A 17,871-nucleotide genomic window follows, 5' to 3' on the forward strand; every position below is an offset into this window, starting at 1 on the left:
GTGACATCTTCGGTCCCGCCAACAGAGGGATTAAGTAGTCACTCCACGGAGACTACGTTCTCTTTTGCTTCTCACAATCAGGTAGGTATAACTAACCTCTCCTGTCACGTGATTGTATCTTATAAAATAGCTCTCACTTCGGGTTTTCTGTAATTCCACATCAAGAAATTCCTGGAATCGGTAACTCGACACCTGAGGACTGAGCAAATGCTGCGTAACTACTTAAAACAAAAACTCCTCCAGAGGCTGGTCTGATGAAGGACCCTGTATGCCCTAATGGCCAATGCAGGATCACAGAGGCCCACCTTAAGAAGACTTGCGCAGCTGAAGCGCAGGTAACACACTTGGCCAACACAGCAGGTCTCCTAATGGCCCACCTGGATGGCATCCTGCGGTTGGCGCCCCTCCCTGAGCTGATAGCATCAGAGCTGCGCCTAGTGTCAGGTACGCCGCTCCAGATTTCAGACTTCCAGGGGGAGGCCTTAGATATAATCCTGGCAGGGCTTGTAGTGGCATAGACAGCTTTGGCTGTCTCAGGCCAAAGTTTCGGATGCGGACAAATCGTCCCTGTTGACCTATCTCCCCTGGTCGTAAATTAGGGCCAGTGGTGGAGGAGATCCTGCAATGCTCCCACAGAGAGCGGGAGGCATCCTGAAAGGTGGCTGCAATGCTCCAGTACGGGACAGAATAAGGTGCTGGCGTCCACCCATAACCACGGTTACCTGTACAGTCCCAATCCCCACTGCACGGTGTGGCGACCTGAGGCATCACCTGCAGGCTTCTGCAGCAGTTAATACTCGGGAACATCCGCAAGACCGAGAAATGCCAGACATGGGCCCCCAGCACATCATCGACCTGGGAGGTAGTTCCCAAGGAACCACCCGAAATAACCTCCTAGACAGGCTCCCACACAGCCTCAGCAGCCCCAGCAGCCCCACCAGGGCTCAAGAAGGCTTGCGGCCTTAGACCCATCCCTTCTCCCAACACCAACTGCAATACTGGCACAATTGCACCTCAGACTCCTGGGTGCTCACCACCATACAAACCAGTTACACGCTGTAGTTCTGAGTCGGACCTCCTCCCTTTTGAGGGATCACGGTTACATCTTTGAGCGACCCTCTCCAGGTCTTGACTCTGAAACACTACTTTGAAAAGAAGCCATCGCTGTTGTAGAACGCACCTCTCAGCAAGAGGGGTTCTACTCGAGATACTTTCTGGTGCCAAAGAAGGACAGGGGCCTTTGCCCCATCCTAGATCTAAGACACCTCAATGGGTTCTTCAGGGAGAGGATGTTCCAAATGGTCACACATTACCACATCCTCCAGTCAGTCCGGCCAGACTTAAAGTACGCATATTTTTACATCCCTATTCGTCCTGTGCACAGAAAATACCTCCACTCTGCCTTTCTCCTTAGTACCCCGCGTGTTCTCAAAGGGCATGGATGCCATCCTAGCTCCCTTGCAGCTGCAAGGGATGAGGGTGTTGAACTACCTGGATGACTGGTTGATTTGCTCCCAGTCACAGGAGAGCGCAGTGATCCACAAGATGATCATGACAGAGCATCTGGTGAGACTGGGTCTTACCCTGAATGATGCCAAAAGCTAATTAACACTGGTACAGTTTACTTGGGTCTCCAGCTGGATTCCCTTACAATGCTAGCCTACCTGTCGGATGACAGAGTGGCCGCCATTCAGAACTGTCTAGCTCTGTTTCAACAAGGTTCCACAGTACAATTGGTGTTGTGTCAGAAACTGTTGGGTCTGATGGCCGCAGCTTCATCAGCCATCATCTATATAACGGATATATTTTCAAAACTGGTGTATGACCAGAGGTCATGACACCATTTATGGCCCCATAGCAACTATCCTACAGGTTCTGCAAGATCTGTTAGAGGGCAGGTACGCTGAAAGTGTACCTGGCAGCTATATCTGCATGCCATTTCCCCATTGATTCCCCATTGATCCCCCTATTCTGGTGACCAGTTTTCTAAAGGGTGCTTGGTGGCTATGTTCTCCTAGAAAGGACTCCCTCTCCGAGTGGAGTCTGGATGTGGTATTGGAGGCTCGCACTAAGGCCACGTTTGAGCCTATACATTCCATAGCTTTGTAATATCTCTCTTTGAAGACAGCCTTTTTATTAGCCATCACCTCCGCTAGGCGGGTTCGTGAGCTACAGCCTCTGTCAGGGCACAGTTCCTGTATGAGTATGATGGAAACAGGGTATCGTTGCGCACGAACCCTGCTTTCCTTCCTAAGGTGGTTACAGCTTTCCACTTGAACCAATCAGTGGAATTAGAGGCTTTCCATCCCGCTCCTTTTGCTTCAGAGGAGGATCAGCGATTGAATTTCCTCTGCCTGGTATGGGCAATGAGAAGCTATGTGGACAGGATGAGAGTGTTGCGTCAGTCTGACCAGTTCTGTCATGGTGAAAGGACCCTGGGTCAAGCCCTCTCGAAACAGCAACTGTCCCACTGGATTGTGGACACAGTTTCGACTACATATACTGCTGCTGGCCTACCCCCACCTGGGACAGTGGCCACACATTTGACTAGAGGACACGTCAGCTGGGCTACTGCACATACATTCCCCAGGTTCTACTAACTCAGTGTGGTAGATCCATCTGTGCCTTCATTAGGTATAAGGGTCTGTGGCAGGCTGGCGAGTGGATAGAGGCCCAGAGACAGACTGCAGTTCAAAAAAATAACTATTTTATTATAAATAAACAAAAATAAAGTGCACAAGGGCAAAATAACAGATACTCAAACACAAATAAAGCAAAAACAAAACTCACAAAAATAAAGTTTCCAGGCTGGGCAATGCCTTCACTGGATTTAGAAAATTCAAAAACCACAAAACAAACACCAACCTGCTTCCTCAGCTCCCTCTCTCCAAATGAGAAGCAGAGGCCTCCTTTTATATCAGGTGGCTGGGCGCTGATTGATCGTTAATCAACCTAATCAACTAATCAACCCAGCCACCTGAACATAATAAACCCAGGCAGGTAGGGGAAGTTAACCCCATCCCTGCCAATTTAAAGGGCAGAGCTTTGCTCTGCCACAGGGTCCTTGAGGTTGTACGCTCACACCATGGAAATTAGTTCAGTGATAGAGACGTCCATCATCTGCTGTCCATTCACGCTCCTTTGCAATGGCTTTGATATACTTTCCCAAAAGTATTGTTGTTGGTCGTCTTCGAATTGAAAGGGAACAATTCCCTGAAAGAGAAAACGACAAACAAACCTTGCAAAGTCACATCACTCGCATTCGCGGGTTTGATACAAAAGAGAATGTTGTCTCTACAGAGTGACTACTTCATCCCGGGACCAAGGATATCACTACCCCCAGGGGTCTAATGGCAGCTTTGACATAAAATGCTCAGTAAATTCTTGACTTGTGGTAGGCATATCCCAAAAGTATTGTTGTTGGTCGTCTTTTCTTTCAGGGAACCAGAGTTACATCCGTAACCTATCGTTATGAACAATGTGTTTTTCTTTACATTTTAATAGTTCCTTGCCAATTTCCTATTGAGCCTCTTTGTTACCACCTGTTTTTTATTCCATTTTCATATGCATGCTAACAACTGGGGTGTGTGTGAAATCAGTCAGATTAGCAGTGGGGGGATGGATGACTGAGAATCTGTTTACGGTAGCTCAGTGTTGTTTTTTGCCTTTAAAGAGATCAGACAACAGCACAGATGAAACAGAAAACTTTAACGTTTGCCTGTCAAACAGCTAAGCAGTAAAAACATCTACAGTATTGTGACGGAAAGGAGCGTTTGATACTATTAAGCGTACACTTTGCCAGGCCCCCACTCTTATCACACCGGATTTCACCAAGAGATTCATCCTCCACACCGACGCATCGGATGTAGGTTTGGGTGCAGTCTTGTCCCAAAAAGTAGCTGGAGTAGAACACCCGATATTATACCTCAGTAAAAAAATGTTACCTCGGGAACGCAACTACTCCGTAGTCGAAAAAGAGTGTTTGGCCATTAAATGGGCTACTCACTCTTTACGATACTACCTGCTGGGACACTCATTCGATCTGGTCACAGACCACGCCCCACTCAAGTGGTTAAGCACAATGAAGGACAGCAATGCCCGGATAACTCGGTGGTATCTGGCATTGCAGCCCTTCATGTATCACATGGTATACCGTGCGGGGAAAGACCACCAAAATGCGGATTATTTTTCCCGGGAGGGGGGAGTAATGGGGAAGGTAGATTTAGCCGAGTGTTCCTTCGGCTCCACTCTGAGCGGTGGGATATGTGACGGAAAGATGAGTTCTGGTGATGAATCTTCCTCCCAACCTGTGAGGGCGCTAAAGAACGGGAGGAGAAGTATCTGGAAGGGCTGGCCTGACAGTTCGTTTCCGGGTCAGGGAAGTGGGTCAGCCTGGAGGGAAGCGCGACTCTGTTGTAAGACCGTATTGATTTGAAAGGTAAACGAGAGGCAGCTGCAAGTAATAAGGCAGCTGCAACCGTTTATCTCGATATCATGCGGGATTACATATAGGGGCCAGGGTAACGCTGATCTTCTCCTTCGTTTGGGTTAAACGAGTGGAGAGAGAGAAGGACTGAGAGAGGAGCTCTCAGAGTGGATTGTGTTAGTGTTTTGTATTGTTGTGTCTGTCCGTGTAACTGTCTGTTTTTGTATTCAGCACTAGACAGTTAACGCACATCTCCGGAGCTGTCGAAAGGAGAGCACTATCCGGAGCACCACTGCACTGAGCACCTGCACGTTTTCGATCACCCAGGACTGGTGACCGTACCGTTGTTTTTGTTCAGGACTGTGCCCTTGGTTTCATTATCCCCGTGCTTTACACATTGTTGTGTATTGCCGGGGATTTATTATTTTTGACGGTCGCCAGACCTGGAAAAGAGCAATAAAGCACTTATTCACTGAATCACTGTTGTCTGTTCATCACTCCTGCACCGCATCACCGCTACATCTGTTCCCCTTACCAACCACTTTGCCACACGTGGTGTCAGATCCGGGATGGACCGCAACGCACTGGCGGAGCTGCTGCAGGCACTGGAGATCAGACGGGATGCAGAGGAGAGACGGAGGGAGGAGCGCTATACGGCGCTCATTGAACGGGTAGGGCTGATCGTTGCTGCAGGAGCGACCCCTACCGGAACATCATTGATGTCGGCCCCGAAGGCACGGGCCATGAAAATGACGGCGGAGGATGATCCGGAGGCATTTTTGGTGGCGTTCGAGCGGCTGGCAACCGCGGCGGGATGGCCTCGGGAGTTCTGGGCAAGCCAGCTAGGACCTTGCCTGGTCGGGGAAGCGCAGGCAGCTTACCAAGCCCTGAGCGACCAGTACGCCACTGACTATGACCTAGTCAAGCAGGCTATCCTCCGTCGTCTCAACATCACCGCGGAGACCCACCGGACGCGGTTCCGCGAGTACCGGAGAGCCCCGGAGACACGCCCCAGGGTGGTGGCACAGCGGTTGTGCGACCACATGGTCCATTGGCTGACCCCAGAGAAGAAGACCGCTCAACAAATGGGGGAAGCCATTGTGGTGGAACAATTCTGCCATGTGGTCGGCGCCGAAACTCAGGCGTGGGTACGGCGCCACAACCCTGACACCCTGGAGGAGGCGGTCAAATTGGCCGAAGATTTTGAAGACTCTTTGACGTCAGCCCGGGTCAGGATCCTGTCAGCCCCTACCCTGCTCAGGGACCAACCTCTCCCTCCCTCTCCTCCAACACCACCACCATCACCCTCGGTCCAGGCACCCAGACCTCCGACCGCCGACCCCGTTGGGCCCCCTTGCCTCCCCCCCATGGAGACCGAGGATGGCCCCCAGCTGGGGTAGAGGTGTTGCCCCTGCCCCGTTGCCCTACCAGCAGCGGGACAGATATTTAACCTATGCCCCCTCTGTCCCTCCACTCTGTTTTAGGTGTAACCAGCCAGGACATAGGGCCAGGTCATGCCCCGCTGCTATGGAGTGTGACGTGGCTGCATGCAACTGGACACCTGGAACGGGTAAGCAGGGGGAAAACGGTTGGGAGGGGCCCTGTCTGATTGACGTGGTTTTAGGGAATGTGAAAACCCACGCGTTAGTGGACACAGGGTGTGAGCAAACCTTGATCAGGACAGCTCTCTTGGGCGGTATGTCGTGGCGGCCACAAGGTCAGGTGGCCATCTCCTGTATCCATGGAGACACGGCGGCATACCCCACCCTAAAAGTATATTTATCGGTAGGACCGATAAAACGTCACCTTGTAGTCGGGGTGGCGGAAAGGTTGCCGCACCCAGTTATTCTGGGCCGAGACTGGCCAAAATTCAAAGAATTGGTGCAAATAATGGCAGTCTCAGCCACACACGTAAACGTGGCAGAAAAAGGGAAAAAGGAACGGATTGGTGATGTGTTTCCTTTTCATCCTGAAATGTTTTCCCCTCTGTTCCGTCCTAGAAAAACAAATAAGGAGAGACGGACCGCGAAATGGGAGGGAGCGTCTTTGAGACAAGGCTGGGGTCTGGTGGGAGAGTGCTGTAATGGTAACAAACGCCAGTCGAAGGGAGTGGGAACGCAGTGCGACCGAGAGAGCGAGGTTACTGGGCCGACTAGGGCAGAGGTTATTCCAGCCCCTCTCAATATACCGGACCCGTGGTACTCAAGCGCGGACCTAGTGTGGGGCCAAAAGAACGACCCGTCACTGGTGCACGCTTGGGGGCAGGTCCGGTCCATTGAAGGTAAGGATGTTGATGGCGCTGGGCCGCTAGTATATCCACATTTCAGTATAAAGGGGCAATTACTATATAGGGTAAACCTAGCCGCGGGCACAGGACAGCCTGTAACACAATTATTGGTTCCCCCGTCTTGTCGGACCGAGGTCATGAGGCTGGCGCATGATATCCCTTTTGCGGGGCACCTCGGAGCCGAGAAGACGAGGGAGCGAATATTGGCTCGATTCTATTGGCTCGGTCTTCATACTGATGTGTCGAAATATGTAGCCACATGCCCAGACTGCCAGCGAGTAGCGCCAGGTCGAGTGCGCCCCGCTCCTTTGGTCCCACTGCCGATTATTTCCACTCCGTTCGAGCGCATTGCAATGGACATAATGGGCCCTTTGCTACCTTCTGACTCTGGGTATACGCATATATTAGTAGTGGTGGATTATGCAACGCGATACCCAGAGGCAGTTCCATTGAGGTCCACTAGTGCAGCTGCAATAGCCACCGAGTTAGCGCAGATTATGGCTAGAGTAGGGATCCCCAAGGAGATTTTGACGGATCACGGAACCAATTTTTTGTCCAATACGTTACAGCAGGTGTACAAAATATTAAAAATACGTCCCATCAGGACGTCCGTTTATCATCCACAATCGGACGGTTTGGTTGAACGTTTTAATCAGACCTTAAAGTCGATGCTGAGGCGATTTGTAACACAGGAGCAGAAACATTGGGCATCGCTTCTTCCCTACCTCCTTTTTGCGGTGAGAGAAGTGCCGCAGAGTTCAACGGGGTTCTCCCCCTTTGAGCTCCTGTACGGCCGGCAGCCTCGCGGCATTCTCGACCTGCTGAGGGAGGGGTGGGAGGAGCACAAAGGCTCGTCTAAAAATGTAGTGAAGTATGTGCTCCTACTACGAGATCGGCTGGATTTGGTCGGTCGTTTGGCCCAAGACAACCTCAGATCGGCTCAGCACCGACAACAGCAGCATTACAACAAAAATGCACGGATTCGAACCTTTCGACCAGGGGACAAGGTAATGCTGCTACTTCCCTCATCTGAATCGAAACTGTGTGCTAAATGGCAGGGGCCGTATGAGGTGATTCGGGCTATAGGGAAAGTAAATTATGAAATTAGACAGCCCGATCGCCGAAATGAACGTGAAATTTATCATGTCAATTTGTTAAAGCCCTGGCAGGCAAGGGAGGTCTTATTTATAGCCCCAGGCAATATGGAGGATGATTTAGGTCCCTGTCCAGAGACCCCGAGCACAAGAGCGATTTCTATGGGGGAACAATTGGTTCCGGATCAGCAAAGAGAGCTGCGTAAGCTTATTGAGGAGTTCAGCGATGTTTTTTCTGACGTGCCCGGCAGGACAAACTTAGTTGAATATGACATTATCTCTCCACCAGGTGTCACAGTGCGAGAGAGACCGTACCGGATCCCGGAAAGTCGACGAAGTGGCGTTCGCAAAGAGGTATGGGATATGCTCGAGCTTGGGGTGATTGAGCCTTCCAGGAGCGAGTGGTGCAGTCCGATCGTCATAGTGGCTAAGAAAGACGGCACCAACCGCTTCTGTGTGGATTTCAGAAAGGTGAACGCTATTGCTAAGTTCGATGCATATCCCATGCCTCGGGTCGACGAACTTTTAGACAGACTGGGAAAAGCGAGGTTTATTTCCACTCTGGACCTGACGAAGGGATACTGGCAAATCCCTTTAACCCGCAGCTCCAGAGAGAAAACCGCATTTTCAACACCAGAAGGGCTGTTCCACTTTAAAACCATGCCGTTTGGGCTACATGGTGCGCCCGCTGCCTTTCAGAGACTGATGGACCAGGTTTTACGCCCACATCATGAATATGCAGCAGCGTATATTGATGACGTGGTGATATACAGCTCCACCTGGCGAGAGCATTTGGCTAGGGTTGCAGCCGTTCTTCAGTCTCTAAGGGCAGCCCGGCTGACAGCTAACTTGAGGAAATGTGCGTTTGCCAAAACAGAGACTCAATATTTGGGATTTTTAATGGGGAATGGAAGGGTGAGACCTGTAGTCACCAAAATCCAGGCTTTGGTTGATGCAGCGATCCCCAAAACCAAGACTCAGGTGAGGTCACTACTGGGCTTAGCCGGTTATTACCGCCGCTTCATCCCCGAGTACGCCACAGTGGTTAACCCGTTAGTCGACCTCACCAAAAAGAGTGCTCCAAATTTAATTAAATGGTCAGCTGAGTGTCAGGGAGCGTTTGATACTATTAAGCGTACACTTTGCCAGGCCCCCACTCTTATCACACCGGATTTCACCAAGAGATTCATCCTCCACACCGACGCATCGGATGTAGGTTTGGGTGCAGTCTTGTCCCAAAAAGTAGCTGGAGTAGAACACCCGATATTATACCTCAGTAAAAAAATGTTACCTCGGGAACGCAACTACTCCGTAGTCGAAAAAGAGTGTTTGGCCATTAAATGGGCTACTCACTCTTTACGATACTACCTGCTGGGACACTCATTTGATCTGGTCACAGACCACGCCCCACTCAAGTGGTTAAGCACAATGAAGGACAGCAATGCCCGGATAACTCGGTGGTATCTGGCATTGCAGCCCTTCATGTACCACATGGTACACCGTGCGGGGAAAGACCACCAAAATGCGGATTATTTTTCCCGGGAGGGGGGAGTAATGGGGAAGGTAGATTTAGCCGAGTGTTCCTTCGGCTCCACTCTGAGCGGTGGGATATGTGACGGAAAGATGAGTTCTGGTGATGAATCTTCCTCCCAACCTGTGAGGGCGCTAAAGAACGGGAGGAGAAGTATCTGGAAGGGCTGGCCTGACAGTTCGTTTCCGGGTCAGGGAAGTGGGTCAGCCTGGAGGGAAGCGCGACTCTGTTGTAAGACCGTATTGATTTGAAAGGTAAACGAGAGGCAGCTGCAAGTAATAAGGCAGCTGCAACCGTTTATCTCGATATCATGCGGGATTACATATAGGGGCCAGGGTAACGCTGATCTTCTCCTTCGTTTGGGTTAAACGAGTGGAGAGAGAGAAGGACTGAGAGAGGAGCTCTCAGAGTGGATTGTGTTAGTGTTTGGTATTGTTGTGTCTGTCCGTGTAACTGTCTGTTTTTGTATTCAGCACTAGACAGTTAACGCACGTCTCCGGAGCTGTCGAAAGGAGAGCACTATCCGGAGCACCACTGCACTGAGCACCTGCACGTTTTCAATCACCCAGGACTGGTGACCGTACCGCTGTTTTTGTTCAGGACTGTGCCCTTGGTTTCATTATCCCTGTGCTTTACACATTGTTGTGTATTGCCGGGGATTTATTATTTTTGACGGTCGCCAGACCTGGAAAAGAGCAATAAAGCACTTATTCACTGAATCACTGTTGTCTGTTCATCACTCCTGCACCTCATCACCGCGACATCTGTTCCCCTTACCAACCACTTTGCCACAAGTATATAAAAAATTATAAAATCTGTAATTGGAATGCTTTCTTGAAATTAACTGTACCTGATTCATATACAGTATCAATTCCTCCTCAATGATGATTGGGTAGTTAGAGAAAATGTCAAGCCAAGTTCTCTCTGACTTGAAAATAGTATTGATTCTACAGCAACCACCTTTGAAATACATGGTATCCACCCCAGTGTCACCCTTCAACCTATCTCTCCCTGCCCAATATGGGCCTCTTTGGAAACAAACATGTACAAATGGCTACTCTAGCTAATGTACTGTACATATAAATCTCTTCAATCAACTACAATTTGTGGATTAGGAGAACTGTTTTTCAAAAGCAGCTGGGGGTCCTGCAGGAGAAAGGCCGTTGGAGAAACGCCTATACATTATTCTTCCAGATGATTAGTTCATATTTCAACAATGAACTACAATGGGTTTATTGTTGGTTTGCTTTTTATTTTTAATAAATTAAGTTAGTGGTCATTTCCCAAACACATTAATACTAAGAAGTGTAAATAATGGAAAACAGTATTATTTTTCATACTGGAGAATACCACATACCTAAACAAGTATTGAGACAGATGGATAAAAACATAGTAAAGCAGACTGGGCTGGGGTATTTCTTGATTTTTACTGAGCTTTGCCTACTAGATATACTGTTATTCTTGAATATCTGCCAACAGTCTTAATGAGCAATCCATTTTACAAATATGATGTGGTTACTTCTACTTGTAGGAGTAAAAGGTCTGTTATAATTCAGGAAGCATGACATACATAAAAAAAAATGATTGTCTTCAGCTTGCACTTTTACTTGCACTTTTACTTCAGCTTGCACTCATGTTTTCAATTTGTAAAAGAAAAAAAAACGTACATGAGTTAAATGGAAAATGTTAGTCAGGGAGTTCACTTGTGTAATACAATCCCCACAATTTTTGATGGCAGGTGGATGTGCATTCATTTTACAGCACCAAAGAGGGTCTGAAGTAGGGGTGGATTCACAGCTATGATCCTGGTCCAACTTATATTTTTACAACGTGACTTGGGCACCAGCATATTTTATACAGAGCTTGATAAAGCATTTTGAAAAATTTTAAAATACATATACATTCCAAATGCAAATGATTATACAAGCAAAACGTTGATATATAGGCTGATGTAAGGATTTTGTGGCTACAAAATCCAAATTCCCTAGCGGCCAGGCAATTATTTGCACTACGGCCTATGTAAGCTTAGAAGCAATGCAAATTACTCAACATGAACAAATAATGAGCTGCAATCGTGATAATGATGGTTGCAATGATTGCCATTGGGCTATTTAGCGGCCGCAGTTACAGCCCAGAGATGAGGTGTGGTAGGAGTACAGAGCGCAGTAGACACTTCATGAGATTTGTGGAGCACGAAAAATCAAACCAAACAAAAAAATATTTCAGAGGAAGGGTAGCAAAGTCCTCTTGGCACACAGAAAATAAAATAAAAGTTTTCGATCTGAGAGTCCTTACAGCTGAGGTCACTCAGCATGAAATGTAGTTATTTGGAAAAGCCTCTGCCAACATCAGTTATGCTACTAAAGAGGCCATATGGTTTTCTATAGTGGAGAAAGTCAATGCTGTTGGTGTTACCAGGAGCACAGTCAACCAGGTGATGAAAAGGTGAAATTCAGCTATTAGTTCTAGGATGACATGAGTGTTTTGCAGCCACAAATCACTTTGCACGTATCCTTACATCAGCCCAATAATGTACAGTGTGTTGAAATAAAAGTTTAATAATATACAAATATGGTAGGTAAGCAATGATATGTTAATTCTGTGAGATTGGTTGTTAACAACCAAGAAAGTGTGGCAGGTGAACCAAAAATGCATTCATAGAAGTGTTTAAAAGTTACTGCATGTCTGGTAAGGGTGTTCCCACACACGGCTAAAGAAGGAAAGACATAAGACACACACAGTTGTTTTTTTTAGAGACTTCTATAGTCAGAGTTGAAATCACCATGTCTCCAAAATAGGAAATCAAGTTCATAGAAGTGTTTAAAAAGAAACAGGACTCAAATAACATTAAAGAAATTAAAAAAAAAAACATACACTAAACAACAAATAAAAAGATTGGAAAATTGTGAGTAATTGAAATTAGTTATGATTTCAGTAGCAATGGGAATCTGAATATAAACTTTCTTTAATGCGTAAAAAGTTGTTTTGTTTATATATATATATATATATATAGGTGCATCAATAGTGAAGTGAAAGAAGAACTGCTGAACCTCCCTCTATTTTTTTTATGATAAATGCTATGCCAGCTTCTCACCAGGGGTTATACCTATGTATGTTTTAAATGTGCCGGTACAAGATTTGTATAAGACAGTGTAACAAAGTATATGTTTCCAAAATATAGATGTCGTGATTCTTGGTAACACAAACTCATTTTCCAGTCTTTGCTTTAAATTTATTTTTAAATTTAAATGTTTTAGTTAGTTTTCTTTATGAATAGCCTAGTTTAAAAAAAAAAAAGGTCCATAATCTCCCATAATTCTCTTGGGTATTATTGTTTAAATAGTATAAATGACCTAACCAAAATGGTGAAGTAGTTATGACTAGTAAAAAATGAAATTAAGCAGATGGCATTGTAAAGTTGTTATGAGTAGAATCAGGAGAGAGGGTGTTCCAACAGAGGCATCATTCCAAAGAATGTATGTCATGCATTTGTTTACACTGTATTGCACTTTTATTTACAGTAAACTCATAGTATTTATTTTATTCATTGTTGGAATTTTTGATGTACTAAAGTGCAAAAAAGTAGAATGGTATTTCAAATATTTCTAAAATATGTGATATTTAATTAAAGTATGGTTTATTCTGATAAGATGGACACCATATTACCTTATCATATCAAACAGTTACCTGTCACATCTTATCAAAACTAATGTTTGCAACTGCTATCTTGTAGTTGCCTGTTTTACAACCTCCAACAGCATAATTTCCTTCATGCATATTGGAATTAGACTGGAAATAACCGGAATAGTGGACAAAACTGCATGATGATAAAAGCACCAAAGAATGAATGGACTCAGAGCTTCCCAAAGAAGGAAAAAAATCTTAATAGTTTAAGGTGATGTTCTGTGGGTAGACAGCGTAAGTGTTTGCCTGACCTTGCAGAGTAGAATCCATTACAAGCTATGTAAAAATGATTCCTGTCACTGCTGCCTAACTACGCGGGGCAGCTACAGTCTGTGTAGTTATTAAAATTATCCTTGGATGTTGAATTGCTTTGACTACAGTGCATAAAAAAATGGTCAGACAAAGAGAAACGAAGTCTAAAGATGATGATCATCATGATTTAAACTACAATTACTACCTGCCCCCTCCTTACTAAGGAAGGACAGGTGGTCTTCCGTATTGCCAGAAAGCAGCTTATAAATATGTTATAAGAAAATAATTTGTAATAAAATAATTTAGAATAAAATCATCTTTGGGTCCCATGCAGTTTCTAAAAATAAAGGACATTTTCTAAAAATGTTGTTTAAGCAACAACTTCATACAAGTTACTGACAATGAATTGCATATCTGTATGACCCTAACACTGACCGAACCTTTCCCCTGACCCAAAAGTTAGGGCAATCACCCCTAAAATCAATATACGACAATGTTTTAATTTCATCATTACTAATCACAAGCCAAAAAAAAAAAAAAAAAAAAAAAAGCAGGAAGATTGTCCCCTTTATATCTCCTAATCTTTCTAGCTCACAATCATGCTTTAGGTAACCAGGCTTTGCTTTATCTTTACTTTTTTCTATTTTGACCAACAGCATTTAGTTGATTAGACGTCTAACTGTATGTCTGTGGGAATGTGCAAGGAGAGTGTACTTTAATTAGAATCTTGTCACATCAGTACAAATATTAGTCACAAGTTTCTACCTTTACTATTAACATCTTATGGTTAGATGCACAAGGGAGACCTGAAGCTGATTAAAATGTGTTTAAAATATTTGTAAAAAAATAAAAAAAATAAAAAAAAAATGCAATTACCATAATGTGGGGAAAAAGAGGCCAGTGGTTGGGTGGGCATGTGAGAACAGGATTGTAGCGTCTTCTTTGCCCATTAACGGTGGTCCCTCAGGGCACATTTGTATATTATCGGGTGATGTAGGGAATATCACAGCTACTATCCTTCGATCTCTAGCACTGTCAATCTAGCATTTGTCATGAGCACCCATCACAAACATTAACCTAAATACAGTGTTCTTTATATTACGGAACAGTTTATAAGGCAGTACAGTCATGACTTAGAAGCAACTCAGAAAATATACTGTACTGAGTTGATAATAAGAGTTAACTCTGGGGTGTCTGGTTTATTTCCTGCTGTGATATCCCCATAGGAGCACATAATAAACTTACTCGTTCCATGAAGTTTAACTGAACAGTTGCATCCCCAGACAAGGAAACACAATGCAGTTCTCTTTCATAGTGGTGTGATTATCTGAGGAGAGCTGGTGGTCAGGATGAAAACACACACAGCCTGACTTCTCAAGCCTACACCATGGCTCAGGGGGTCAGGCATCCTTAATGCAGCAAAGCCTTCCAAAAGAAGCAGACCACTGTTGTTTGGGACAGGGTGGAGATTTTTATAATGGAAACTTGCATGCTGATCAAGTCTAATACGTTTATCTCTTTATCGCTCAATGCTGTGTGTTGCTACCTCAAAAGTTGCTAAACTTTTTATATCATTGTCCATTTTCTCTTCTGATAATAACAGTTGCCATTTTTAATGGGTAAAATTGCATTCGGTTATGCAGCGTAATCACTTTCCCTGCAGACATTTTTATAGTAGGTACAGTCAAAGATAATATAATATGTGAAGAAATTACAATTAAAAGTAACCCTATCAGAGTTATTAGAAAAACACAGCAATGGATTCTGAACAAATATTGCACAGTGGTCTTGGGTACCAGTAGCAAACTGGCAATGCTATGGTACAGATATGGTATCACTATGCTGCAATGTAGTGTGGTGCCATTATGATAAGTATGTAAAAGGATACCTGTGGTACCATTCTTCCATTCTACCATTGTCCCTTGTTGTCTGTTAGGGGCTAGTCTGCTGGAAAAAGTGGGATAATTTATTGAAAATGTTTTTGTTGTTGTTGTTGTTTTTTTTGTTTTTTACTACGTTCATGGAAAGACTGATTCAACAAATGTGTATATAATACTAAAAAAAGAATGGATTCTGTGGGGTTTGTACACCATACTATCTTGTATAGTGCAAATGCTCTGCCTCATGGGACAATCCATATTATTACAATATAATTAAAATTAGATGTTTAAGCCATGAAGAGAAATTAAAAGAGGGTTTCTCTGAAACAATGGTTTCATTAATATGCCACTGTCACGGATGGCTGGGTGGGTGATGTCAGCAGACCAGGAAATAGACAGTACAGTGGGGTGAGTCGCCCATGAGCGCCTTCTTTACTAAACTTTAAATAATAAACAAAATGGCACGAGGGCCAAACAAACAAGCATACACCAAACAATACCCTGCTGGGTCAACTCCAGTATGAGTAGCAATTGTCTTTTAGATATGTTCCTCTTTTTCTCCGTCGCCCTTCTTCAAAACTCTTTCAACACAAGTATTTCTAGCAGGGCCGGTTACTCCTTCCCTGTTAAACAAAACAACAATAAATAATAATACATAGTTTTAACACAAAATACATTTAAATAATAATAATAATAATCATAATAATAATAATAATAACAATAATAATAATAATAATAATAATAATACAGATAACCACAGTTGTGCGGCGTACCCTGTCACAGACACACGTGGACATTATCAAAATGTTTCTGTGACAAAACAAATTGGAAAGAGAAGCTTCAGTCTTCAGTACTGGCACCTATATATTTAGCCTAAATAACACTTCTACTTTGGGGTTCCTCCATTTAGTGGTGATGCTAATAAGATGAATGTTTGCATGGCTCTACATATTTCATTTAGGCCACTTCAACTTTTACGGTATTATTGATAACTTTTAATGATCCAGACAGTGGGGGAACAACTTAACAGTTGCATTCTTGAATTCTGCATGTGTCCTTCAGCTAGTAGAGCTCAGTGTCAGATAGTCACAGTGCTAAAGTGCATGTGTAGACTGAATCTTCAGAAACACATGAGGAATTCTGTGCCCCCTGTGCTCATTCTCCAAAAAGGAGCAGATTCTTTTGGGACAAAATAAAAAGTGCAAACACGCTTTACCGAGTTTGATTAACAGGTTGTCAACAGCACTGGGGGTGTCAAACAAGCAAGGTCAAATGTTGATAAGGGGGAAAGGTTAGTGAAAAAAAATTCCTTGGTAGGGATATGAAGTCATGTAATTGGCTAGACTTTTCCAGGGGAAGTCAGTAATATAGCTGCCGGTCTGTTTGCTTTCTTCTGTTGCATGACTATAGCCTAAAACATCTGCAGAGGCAAAAAAGGCAACACATAAATCTCACTGAGTTTGCTGATCTGTGAATGTTATTTATTATTTTCATATTATTTCATATACTGTAGTATAGTTTGAACCGTTATAGCATAGGCCCGTGTAAATACAGTTTTGGTGTGTTGTATTCATAATATGTGGCAATAATAATCATTTAAAATGTATACAGTGTAAGGGCTTCTACAGCATAGCCCTAGACTTGACTCAAACTAGTCAATGGATGAGCTAGAACTAGAAAGATCCACTACCAAATGGATTTGGGATTTTAAATCAATGTTAGTAGTTTTTACACTAATTTTGTGCCTTAATGCAAGAAAAGTCTACAATGCCAAATAAATAGTTTCTACTTCCTTTCTTAAGTTAGCAACTAAAAAAGTGCAGCTTCTCTGAAAGTTTTAAGCACATATTACAGACACAACTGCTACACTCTGTACAACTGTTACAACTCGATAAATACAGGATTGATTAACTAAATCTATGAGCATGTAGCACCAGATGTATTCAATTAGTTATTGTGTAATTGTCGTTCCCTATAAATCTAGTCTTTCTGGCATTTGCTCATTGGGTTATGTCATTTATCGCTGATGTATTTAGTGGTTTACTGATCTTTATGTTTTCACTCACCACCGTCCATCCAAAAAGGCACAAGAATAATTGCCTTAGTTCATCAAGGATATTTTTCAATGCAATCTAAAATGCTTGTGCCTGTGGGTCTTGGATCCAATAAGTTTGGATTGATTTGAGCAAAAAAATATATTGCAGAAATTTATTTAAGACTCTGAGTCACTTGTAATTGCAGCAAAATCGGTATAAAAATATTTGAGCTTGAATACCGCTGCACGAAGTGTGTCTTCGATTTTAAAACATTCCACAGAGCACTACCAGTAAAAAATAATACCACTGTGATGCCGTACGTATTGACACCCTGTAGTTTCAGATCTCTCAGCTTTACATTAAGCTTTTCCAACTGCCTGTAATTGTACTATAATTATATGTTAACATATTAACTATATTGCAACCATATGTGTGATTATTTTGTTACTACAGTGTTATTAACGTGTATTTAGAGACAAAGTAAAGTGTTACCAACATGTTCAGTTAAAAAAAATAGTTTTGATCAGTGTATAGAGTTTATTAAAATGTATGACCTGGTGGCAGGGAGAAAGCCCTGCATGTGTAACTAGTGTATGGGGGACTGTAAGGTTGGCGGGGCTGGAGCTAAATGCAAAATGATCTTGGGCAGGTGTTGTGACTCTTGGTCTCCCAGTTCGTGGC

This window comes from Polyodon spathula, chromosome 10 (assembly GCF_017654505.1).
Source record: "Polyodon spathula isolate WHYD16114869_AA chromosome 10, ASM1765450v1, whole genome shotgun sequence".
NCBI classification, from domain to species: Eukaryota; Metazoa; Chordata; class Actinopteri; order Acipenseriformes; family Polyodontidae; genus Polyodon; species Polyodon spathula.